We start from the raw sequence: 12,874 nt of genomic DNA, 5'->3' as shown, positions 1-12,874 counted from the left end.
GTGGAACCTGCACAAACAATTTTAAATGTGGCTAGTTTACAAACACGATGTAAGGAAACGTGGTGAGGCTTCTTTGTCGCCTTGAGTACAGTGCACCTGAAATCACATGGTACATTACGAGCGTATTATTTTTATTTTTACTATTATTATTACTGAGCCTTAGACCGGCCTGTTCGCGTTTGCTTTGCATTTTGGGCGGCAATAATAATGATGATAATAATAATAATAATAATAATAATAATAATAATAATAATAATATTTATTGTTGCCATCTTACAATAATCGTACATCAGAAGGCAGGCCCGTCAAAGCCAAGGAAGTGGCTTGCGTGACTTGGCCCGGCATGTCGGCAAACAAAGTCAAAATGGCAACATGTACAGAAATTAAAAGCTTGTGAAGTTAATCACACAACAATGAAACAAAAACTCAGCTGAAATCACTGACAAAAGAAATACAAGAAACAAGAAAAGAGAAATGTAGTATTACACATATCTTATAGCGCCTTCAACATTTTTTTCAATGTTCGTTTCGAAGTCGCAGTAAATATATGATCAGGTAGGTCATTAAATATTCTTGGGACATAAGCATACCTACTAGCTTTACCAAATCTTGTGTTGCAGTGCGGGACTAAATAACGCTATGTTTTCCGCAGTGCACGGGGAGCAATATATTCCTGTTTGAAATCATGGTTCCAAAAATGTTTTACCACAACCGTTTGAGTGAACAAAGTTTTAAATGACGGAAGACCCAGATGTATAGATAAGTTCACATTACCGGCCGAGGAAGAGTTATAAGCAATGGACTTCAACATATTTTTTAGAATTCTGTCAATTCGACAGAGCCATCGAGATGAGCAAAACCCGAACAATGTAATGCCATAACGTAACACACTGTATGCTAAGGCGTGCATGATAGTGATTTTTACAGACATCAGAACAATGGATTTAATGTTAAAAAGCAGCGAGGAAACACTTCTGAGCCTGCCGCAAATATATGTCATGTGATCATTCCATGAGAGGTCACTGTCAAAGAAAACACCAAGGTATTTAATGGAGTTTACATATTCTACAGGGGCACACTGACACGATTGACAAGTACGACAGTGCAGAAACAAGGGTAAATTTGTAACCGTTGCTTTAAGTAGATTTCTAAAACATAACATTTTTGTTTTTTCTTTGTTTATTGACAAACAGTTGTTAGCAAACCAGGTCACTGCATCGTACGCACTCTCTTGAAGTAACGCAATTGCTTTTGAATAACAGATATGTTTAGTTAAAAGGACAGTGTCATCTGCATACTGAAATATCATACACTTCGATACAGCTGAAGAAAAATCATTTATAAATATGTTAAAAAGAAGAGGAGACAATATAGAGCCTTGAGGCACTCCAGCTTTCAAAGGTAGCTTGTTATTGATGAATAACTCGTTATCTAAAGATATCACCTGCGAGCGGCCGGACAAATAGTTTTTTAGGAACTGGTAAAATAATAATAATAATAATAATAATAATAATAATAATAATAATAATAATAATAATAATAATAATAATAATAATAATGCTCACTACTGAAAAAATAAATTCAAGAATCAGTTAAATTTACTGGATTGGGCATGTACCCAATATTATTGCTGCACGAATCCTGAGTATTTGAGGTCGGTTCACAGATATCTCTAAAGGACAACGATTTGTTATTAGAATGGTACATTATATTTCATGTTTCTTCATGTAATTGTTTTGTTTAGCCATTCGGTATGTACCGCTGAGAATGTGCCCGTTGTTGGCGAATCCTGCAGTATGAATAAGTCTCACTGTGACACAAGAGTTACAGAACGCCCAAACCTTGCTTGATACGTCTGGTATTTTTTCTGTGCATCCACCTGAATGAGCCTTTTCATTTCGGCATGGCTCGTGAACGATGCAGTCCATAACCATAAAACTTGCATGACGCCAAAGTTGCGACGTTTGTGGTGGGCATACAAAAAGATGGAAGTAAACAAAATTCGACGCATCGCCGTTAGTTGTTAAAAACTGAATTAACCACTTTACTAAAGCTTCGCTTCACATAGAAGCGAACATGTGCATTGGATCTGCATAATTTTTATTTTACCTTGCACTTTTTCTTCAGGAATTTCACTGTTCATTGGTAAAATGTTACTGGGGATTGGATAACGGAGGTCGGGCCATCAGTAACATTAGCGAAGGGCTATATCGATAACGGGTATACTAAGCCAGCGTCAAATTTATGTTGGGAAGGCACGAAAATGCACGTAATAAAAATACCTATTTGGGACGTTATTAAATACACAAAGTGTTATACAGCCATTGTTTATATTAAACCTGTGAATCTGTAACATAACCGACGCTAAAACATGGAACTATATTCTGTTGCGCACTATGCTGCTCAAGCAGAGCACGTGGTGGTGCCTTAGCAAGCCTCGTAGCATTTGCTGCACTGCAAGTTGTTGCTGAGACGACGTATAGGTGTCGTTGTTTTAATCATTGCGATTTCCTTGAGCCGGCAATAACTAAAAAAATGATAATGCTTAGTAGTTACATGCCAATATAGTATAGGTTATTTTTTGTCCCAATAATGTAGGAGATGCAATGTAGGGTGTTTCAGAGCTTGCGGGTCACGCTTCAAATGTTACGGAAGTCATAGATGTCTCATTCCGCTGGTTTCACCATGCAGTAGTTTATTTTATCTGTGGGACAAGTAATTCGTAAATATCTTCCAGTCATATAAGAAGCTGTCAGCTGGCGCAACACGAGGATCCTTGGAGATCTCTGGAAGAAGTCTTCGCTCTGCAATGGACGTAAGATAGGCCGATGATAGAGGTATTAGAGGCACAACTCGCGCACTTATTGTTACGACGGATCGCCGCGTATTACTTGAGCGCGTTTCTTGCTCCCGAGTATGTTTTTTCAGTACGTGACGTCCATTTTTGGGGGGACGTGAATAAGAGCAGTGAGATAAGCCTCTTTTCGTATGGATGCTTGCAATGTGGGAAATGGAGTACACAAGGCATCGACAATGTGCTCACCAGTTCTTGATACAGCGGCATTAGGACCGGTTAATCTTGCGTGATGTTCTTTCGCTTAACTAACGGGCCAAACTACTAGGTTTACGTATACTACATTCTTTTGCTATTCCTTATAAGGAGGACCAAATATCCGCCCATCTGAGTGAGTTTTTAATATGTAGCCAGTTCTGTCTTCAAAGGTGTTACATTTCGTGCTTTCGAATCAAATAAATATTTTTCTATATTTCATTATGCTCGTTTAACGAATTCTTGTTCACAGCAGAATTGCGAGCAAAGGTATACCTTGGTTTGTGACCCATAGGTCCGGCGAAAGGTGTGCATTAACACCTTACTACGGCCTACCTACCGGAACAAGAGAACTGTGCAAATAATTAATGAGTAGTATGCCTACAACCTGATGAACATACAAGTGTAAGAGAATACGCGAGAAGCAAATTTGAAACACATCAGCTAACATACACTGTAACAAGAAAAAAAAAATTAACAATCGAGCTATTTAGCATGTCTGTTAGCAGCATACAACGTAGACGACCTGTACACGAGCAATTGTAAAACGTACAACCCATTACATGGGTGACTGACCCATGTAATGTACGAGTACATTACATGGGTCAGTCACCCCCCACAATTCCAAAAACCCTAATCAAAAAAGAAACCCCACTGTGGTAAATGACTGAAACATAGAAATGTTATCTTCTTGCAGGTGTCGGAAAAAATTACGTTCTAACATAAACTGCTGTGACAAATTCTGAATACATCGCTGTGTCACTTGCGTGGATCAGCTTCCTTTTTAGTTTGTGCATTGTGTACTACAAAGACAATCTCGGTGACACTTTTCATAGGTCCACAGGAAAGGACTGCGAAGTGCATTAGCAGCCATGTCAAGCGTTCATCAAACTTGCACCGACTGTTGTATCTGTCATATGCTATCAGACACGCTATACGCCCATCCCACCTGAATGCACGATCGAAATTGGGTCATCATTCATCTACGTAGTATACTTCTCCGGACACGAGCGTACACGACCATACACGAGCGAACGCGCTAAAGTGGCCTCCTGGTGCGAAGGGTTTCAGCTCTGATATGATATTATACTGCATTTTATTCTGAGCTCAGGCAGCGAAGTAGCTACATAATACCAGACAACAGACCTTGTATCCACCGGAGGCAAGAATACAAGGTGTAATTACGAACGTTTTACCGCTTGGCGAAAGTACGCGAAATTAAGTGTAAACCGGCACGAAAACTTGCGCGCGACGCAAAACAGCAATACTAATTTTAGGATTACATGAGAATTGATTATGAATGTCTGCAAAAATAATTGATCTGCAAAAGCAAATAAGAAGTCGCAGTTTCGACCGATAAGCGAAGCATCTTTTGAAATAGCAAATTAGTCGACAGCTATAGGAAGTATGGATAGCACTTCATCGGCCGTCTGAAGTCATAAACAAAGGCATACTAACTGAATCACCAAGCATGGTGTCACGGGCGCACAAGCAAAGATGAACGCATCTCACTTGATGACCGCGGAAACTCGCTTTCAAAAACGCTGCAGTGAGGAAGCGCAGCAGCAGCAGCGAGCGAATCGACCCTCATGCGAAATGACCTCCTTTTAGTGGTTACGCCTGAGATTGCCCTGCGCCACTCGAGCCAGACGCACTCGTAGATGATTGGGACTTCTGCGCTCGCCTCAGTCTCCCGCGTTTGCGCTCCCTGTGGAGACGGACACGTTACGTTGTGTTCGAAGGTGTTCGGTATTCCTTTGTCTTGCCGTCGGGACCGTACTTGTCGAGAGATGGGGAAGGGGGGGGGGGGGGGTCATATCCGAGCAAGCAGGATGTTTTTGTAACAAATTGGACACTTGTAGGGCGTATAACTCCTGATAAGGCCCAGTATGAGTTTGATAAATTATGTCTACAATGGCAAAGAGACATCTTTTAAGCGTGGTCATTCCTTCTCGGATTGACAGATGTAGTGCTGAGCTACGCCTATACCCTATTCGATAGTTTCTGCACGATTTTTCTACCGTTCGTTATCCCGTACCCCCTGCAGAGCTTATGCACACAATCCATTCCAAATTTCTATCAAAGCAGTCTGCAGGTTTTACTAAGAGCTTCGCAGCAAGCTATAATTTTCCATTCCCTTTGTTAAAATCATGTGTAAGAACTATATTTAAAAAATGTGGCATACACATCAGGGCCCTCAGAAGTATTGGTATATTCTCGTGCCAATGAACAAGAACTGAAACACATGTTGCAACTCGGACGGAATAAGAGTCAGTAAAATTAAGGAACACAATGCGAAAAACACACTTTCGCCAACCCATATATTAACAATAAGTCATTGTGTCAGGATATAGGCGGATGCGAAGGAAAGGAGACTTCGCTTACTACTTTCGGTACTGATGTAGCGTTCAAAATCCAGCTGTTGTAACTAAATACTTCATTCCAGAGGGGAAGTTGGCGCTCATATTTATATGTGAAGGAAGAACGCACCACATTTTTGGTATCGACGCCCTTGGCTGGCGCCCCTTGCCAAGTACGTTTGCCACAAGAGTTCCGTACAATACATAATAAAAGTGCAATTGGATTGGCTTTCTGCTTGTCTCGATGGCACTCAGATAATTGTAGATGACAATAGGCTCATTTCGGCGAGTATTCTGTACGTACCGCACGCTGTATTTTATCATTGTGTTAGTAAATATGGTGTGACTTCAAGTTCGTTTATTTATTTACTTCGAAGTACCTTACAGGCCCCAAGGGGAGCACTCAGTAAGGGGGGCGTCGTTGAACAAATGACAACAGAAAACCGATACGTGAGAGCTAGAAAGGGGAGCTAAAAAGGTTTTCAATGATAACGTGCTTGCAAAACAGCGTTAGAAATAAAACGCTAAAGCAATACAAATAGTTGTCAGGAAAGGAATGAAAAGTACAGTTCACGGTAGCATAAAAAGCGGCGTATCAATCACACAAGATAACGCACATAGCGCGAGCACGTAAAACAAACAAAACTGAAACAATAAATTGAAAAAAAGAGATGAGAGAGAGAGACACATGGCACATATGTGACACGTATTGTATGCCATGACATACGTACAGATGAATATATTTGTTATGATGAAAACTGCGGATTCAGTAGTTGTCTGCTCATTTGCGCGATGTGCGCCAATGAACAGACATGCGCACAATGCGACGTGCGCACTGTCCGATGTCGAAGGCCCAGGAAAGGCTCGGTGTAAGATTAACGCCTAGATATTTAGATACTGATGCCGGAGATACTAGATTTGTATTTATATAATAGGCAAAGCTATCATTTGAAGTTTTTCGCGTGAATGTCATTACTTTGCATTTAGACGAGTTAAGTTTCATTTGCGAGTCTTCGGACCATTTGGTAACGAGATGAAGGTCCTCTTGAAGAATGCGATGATCATCAAGGCTGCGAATTTGTCGATGTGATATACAGTCATGGACAAAAACACGCGAGCAGGATGAGATGTTATTGGGCAGATAATTGACGTAAATTAGTAAATGCAAGAGTCCTAGTACGCTGCACTGCGGTACACCGGAACTGAAATATACAAGGGGTGACGTAAAATTATTAACGACTGTAAGTTGCTCAGGTTTTGTTAGAAAGTTACGAATCCAGGAGAGCGTTTGGTAGTTTAGTTCGAGAACGGATAACTTGGAAATTAAACGGCAGTTAGCTACACGGTCGACGGCTTTGGAGAAGTCGAGAAAAATGCCATCTGTTTAAAGAATCCTGTCCATCTGTCCATGTTAAAATGCAAGTCTAGTGAATTCTAGTAACTGGCTCCCACATGAGACGCCTTTCCTAAACCCATGTTGGTTATTAAAGAAAAATATATTTGATTACAGATGATGATATAGGTGAGATGCAATGGTATGTTCAAGCATTTTGCAGCAAATACTAGTCAAAGATATTGGACGATAGTTTTCTGGGGAATTCTTGCTGCAACTTTTACGTACTGGTATTACTTTTGGAATATTTAAGTCTAAGGGAAGCTGGCCTAATGATGACGACTGGCGGAAAATAAGACATAAATATTTGCTAGATAGTCTGACTGTATTTTTCGAGAATTCTTAGTTAATATTATCGGCACCCGAAGAACTAGTCAACTTAAGGTTACTTATGAGACCTGTAATACCATCCTCTGTTGCATCGATGGATTTCATGTGCTTGTAATCTAGATCAGTGACTTGTGGCAAATTTGAATGGTCTTCTACTGTGAAAAAAAATTATGGGGTTTTACGTGCCAAAACCACTTTCTGATCATGAAGCACGCCGTAGTTGAGGACTCCGGAAATATTAACGTGCACTTAAATCTAAGTACACGGGTGTTTTCGCATTCGCCCCCTTCGAAATGCGGCTGCCGTGGCCGGGATTCTATTCCGCGACCTCATGCTCAGCAGCCCAACACCATAGCCACTGAGCAACCCCGGCGGGTTCCTGTTGTGAATATGGATGGAAAAAACGCAGTAAGGATGACTGGGCATTCCTTGTCACTGATTGGCGCTTGATTACCATCACTTAGTGAGATGTGATGCGAGCCACTATTAGGTAAAATAGCCTGTCAGAAATTTTGGGGGTTGTCTTTGAATAGTGAAAGTAGATTTTGAGAGTAGAATGTTTCTTTAGCCTCTCTTAAAGACGAGCAGTAATCTTTCTAAAATGAGCCATACTTATCCCATACCGCGGGTGAGTTTCTACGCTTTGCAATTGCGTATAGCCTTTTTTTTCTTGTTTCTTAGCCTCCGAAGGTACTTGGTGAACCAAGGGTTCTGTCCATCGCCTGTTATTCTGATTACAGGGATATACGTTTCCACTAATGCGGACAGCTTTTCTTTAAACAGAAGCCAATTTTGGTGTACTGACCGAGCAGAAAAGGAATGTAAAAAGGTGCCAAAAAGAAATGTTTGAAGTTCTTTGTTAACTTTGTCATAGTCCCCTCTGTTGTAATCACTTATGGTTATGTTTGAGACGCCTGTAAATTGCAAGGGGATCTTAAGAGTAAGTTGTAGTAGCTTGTGATCGCTGAAACCGTCTAAGCAAGCAACTTCACCAACTGTTTCATGGGGCGTTAGTGAAAACTGAATCCGAAGCGTTAGTGTCACGGTTGGGTTGCACAATCATTTGGAATAAATTGAAATATAACATTAAAGAAATGAACTCCATTGTTGCATGGCAAGAGGATGATAGATTATTCCATTCGATCAAAGAAAATTAAAGTCACCAAAAAGATAGACGATATCAGCTTGACAGAGCTCAAGAGCTTGTGAAATAATATTGCACAGCTCGACAAGAAAGTACAGGTTTCTATCAGGAGGACGATAACAACATCCTATCAGTAGCTTGTTCCTGTAGGTTCGACATTCAGCCCTTCCCCCCCCCCCCCCCATACTATCTCAATACTGGAATCTACATTATTAACTTGCGAGGTAACTGTTCTTTGATACCAAGGAGTACGCCACCACCTCTCTTTTCAGTGCGATCACACCTTAACATGTTAAATGTGCTATCATGTGGAAATATTTCATTATCTGGCATTTCAGGGTGTAGCCATGTTTCAGTAAGAACAAGACTATCTGAACTGCAGTGATCAATAAATGAGGCAATAGCGTCGCGTTTAGGCAACAGACTTCGGATATTTGTGAAAGATATCGATAATGATAGCGCGATTACAGCTGGCTTTAACTTTCTACGGTTCACCTCATGCAGTGTGGTTTGTTGCTATTTCCCGCAAGGAACAACGGTTTTGCGAGCGCTATCAAAAATGTAAATGGCTTCCCAATGCACAGTCGGTCGGTTGATAACGTAAAAAGCTTAGCTTATGTTTTGGCGAAAGAAATTAGCTGCTTTCTTGCCTGCCGGGCAGATGCCGAAAAATCTTCGCGAATTAAAAAAGCAGACCCTCTTGGTTTGCGTGCAGAAGACAACATGCGGCCTTTGTCTTTGAAAAATGTCATTTTCGCAATAATGGGCCTCACCCTACCTTTCGTAATCTTCCCTTATCGGTGTACCCTTTCAAACTGCGCTGTCGTGAATTCCGTGCCCAGTCTTTCGGAGCAAAATTGTATCACTTTATTTTTCTGAAGCAGTCCAGTTTTCTTTAGCCTCATCTGCTTAACTGAACAGTGGCCCTGCGTGATCTATACGTCTAGAGTACGACACTATTCAGATCACTTGCCTTTGGATACTATTAGGGGATCCGCGAAATATTGGAAGCGGGCTTTTACATATAATTAGGTTGCCCTACAGAAGATGACCGACCTCCCTCTCACCACCCCATTAGCTGAGTGTAGGCTGGCAAACAGCAAGATTACAGTTAGGGAGCAACAGCGACATGAATAGCGGCACGTACTTGTGCATGCCTGTTTTATTTCCACTTCTGTGGTCAAGTCCGCCATATTATGGGGGTCAAACTCGATCTGTGGGAAGTTCGCATATGCGCTATTAGAGCACCAAGGTAACAGTACTCCGCAAGTTGCGAAGATGCAAGATGACATGCTAGGCGACTGAGAAGTATGCCTAAATATATCATTCTTATAGTTGACACACCTGGTCGGAGTGTGGAGCAGGCGCAGCTTTCTGTTTTGCAGAGGTTATTTATGCATTTACTTTAATTTTGAAATGCGTCACAAGCTGCACCAATGTACTTATATATTTCAAGATGTGCTAATTCTTCTTATTTTCTATACGAACACGATAATTCGTTTTTTGTTGCTATCATTTGGCGATTACTGTGCGGTTAGCAGTAATCGCCAATAATACAGCAAGAACACAAAATAAACGGACTGTGGTTATGTGCTTGCGCACATATCTCATTTCACAGTGTAGTGACCATTCTGCTTGATCTTACAGACGGAAACCAAAGGAAAGCAAAGCTTTGCAGATGGTTCCGCAGTAAGCACCATTTTGTTCGCGCTGTTTAACAAATCAACAGGATTATGAAATCGATGCCGACATTCAAAAGGACAGCGTGGATTAGAACTTCGGCCATTGTTACGAGAGAAGTAGAGGAAGAAAACCAGCAAACATCAGTGAGAGGATCAGTGTGACGATACGATTTATCCCGCTCTATATAATCCGCGTTTCAGACATGTCAGGCCGACGACGACATGCACATTAGGCCACTGTTCTAAACAAACTTTTTTTAAACAAACATAAATATTGAAAAAGGGTTGAACTTCTGATCGTATTGCTGAAGACGTGGCTGCGGCATGTAACACCTCCGTGAGTCAGTTGCGGGAGAAGCGTTTTACCTTCGACGTTTATTAATCGCCGTAAACAATCTCAATCTCTGTGTGTACCATTTTAAAACATTCTCGCCACATCAGTACTTAGTTTGGCAATAATTATCCTGCCATGAAAAGAACAAAAAGAGCGGCATAGATGATAATCCGCAAGTGTTTTTGTGCATCTGAGTAACAACAGTTAAGGAATGCCCTCGTGTTCATGTTGATGTTTGCGCAGCACTCATAGACAAAAGACAAGGAAAGTGCACGGGAGAGGCACCGACTCTGAAACACCATCGTGGTCGTTACAGCTTCGTCGTCCGATTTTGGTCATGCCGTCATCTTCCCGCCATGATCGGCGAAATGCAAAAAGAACAATCGTGTTCCATCATCGGGTGCACGTTAAAGGACCCCAGTTGGTCAATATTTATCCAGAGCCCCTCACTGCGGCGTGCCTCATAGTCATATCGTGGTTTTGTCCCATAATATCCGAAAATCAATATTTAATTTTTTTTCCGCCATCGTCGTCATAGAGTCGTCATCATGCAGATGTCGTGATCCCACTGTCCACATGCCGACATCGCCACGTTGTCGTCGTTATACTATCGGTACCATTTGCTGATCGTCATCGCCCCGTTATCATACCGCCGTTGTCATGAATTCGCTGCCATGCCGCCCTGGTTGTTGTCCTTCCGGTGTCGTCCTTCCGCCGGTGTTGTCCTTCCATCCTCATTATTTCAGCCTAGTCATCCGAATCTCGCCATACCGGTGTGTTCACACCATCATCGTGATTGACAATTTTTTTAACCCACTGTCTTAATGCCGTCGTTGTCATGCTGCCGTCGTTATACCATCGGAATAGTTTCACAGTTGCCATCAAATTGTCGTTGTGCCATCGTCGCCACACCGCCTTTGACTGCACCAGTGTATGCTTATTCTTCTGTAAATCTAAACGTACTTTTGCCAAGATTCTAGAGGGTGGCGACCCATCATGAATTCTTGTACGGTTGTCGCGCTATGAGCATTAACATTGTATTCTGAATATTACTGTTCAAACCTGCTCTTACACTTTATCGGCTAAGATCACCTATAATTTCTTGCAACTCCTGTCTGGCGTTGCAGAACAGGACGGTGTCATCTGCAAGCTGCAAGGTGCTGAGTTCTTCGCCGTGGATACTCACCTCTTAGTCCGTCACTGTCTACTAGAGTGAATACTTCTAAAGAAGCACTGAATAACAATAAAAAGATTGTGCATTCTCACCTGACTCCTTTATTGATCAATATTTTTCGCCTTTTCTTGTGAAGAATTAAATTTTCTGTGGGGTCTTTATAGATATTTGCTAAGATATTCACGTATACTTCACGTACTGCTTGACTATACGCAATGCCTTCGTGACTCCATGTAGGTATGTTTACTGAATGGAGTGTATTTTCATAATTTATGAAAACCATACGCAATGGCGGGTTGTATGCCGCAGATTTCTCAACTAAACAAATGATGAAATTGACAAAACTGATGCGATCTATGGTAGAATACCCCTTTCCTGAAGCAAGCCTGTTCGCTGCGTTGACTGATGTCAAGTGCTGCACTGATTCTATTACAAGTTTCTTTGGTGTATATTGTGCAGAATGCTGTAAGCAAGCTAATGGAGGTATTATTCTTCGATTCTTTAAACATCTATTCTCATGGATTAATGCGACGTCGGCATTCTTCCAGCTTCCTTGTACGCTTGGAGTCTTGAGGGTCGCGAAAACGTCGCCAGGAGCTTGTAATAGTAAGCTACTATTTTGGATAGCACTTAACAATCCAACTTTACCATATTTCTTAGCTTGCTGCGAGCTTCATTGATAAGCGGTCGCTCTTTATTTTCGTCGTATTGTCAGGTTCAGTCGATGTTAGTTAGTACTGTTACTAGGAGACATGCAAACCTCCCCCCCCCCCCCTCCGCCCCCCCCCCCGTTTCCAGTTAGACCTGGCATAAGTCTTAACCGGCCAAGCCATATCCATAGATTCAGCTTTGTCCTTTTTCCTTTTTTTCAGGATGTTTACCTCACAGCGATAGAGAGAACGCGCTATTTGAGGATTAGTTGTCAGTAGTTATGCCAAGCCTTGGTATTTGAGCGCGATCGGAATATTGTTGGTGGTCGACAAACAGTCGAGTAACATAAAAAATCTCGGAGGGCAGAGGTAGCTTTACAGTACAATGACGTCGTTGTGCCACTGCCAGTGTCACTATATTAATTCATTCAATGGTGCATCATACGCCTTACGCATGTGCGGATGATATCGTTTTTGCACATCGCGGAAAAATAATTAAGTGCGAAGAACAATACCAGAAGCGGTGAGTAACAGACCCGCTTGACACATTGGAAATGAACACCTTGCATAGGCCAGCGAACGACAGTATATCAGGCCTCCGTAATGAGGCGTTTGAATGGCGCAGCTACAAAAATGAGGCTAGGGCTGCAAGCACCTGTGTTATGATTTTTCAATATGCCCTGTAATATTCTTGCGCCCTTACGTCCAGTTGGAGAAAAATTTCAATCAGGAAACTTAATGAGCTCCAGATAAGAACC

This window comes from Dermacentor andersoni, chromosome 2 (assembly GCF_023375885.2).
Source record: "Dermacentor andersoni chromosome 2, qqDerAnde1_hic_scaffold, whole genome shotgun sequence".
Taxonomy (NCBI): Eukaryota; Metazoa; Arthropoda; class Arachnida; order Ixodida; family Ixodidae; genus Dermacentor; species Dermacentor andersoni.
The sequence above is the reverse complement of the archived record's forward strand: the minus strand, read 5'-3'. Positions refer to the sequence as shown.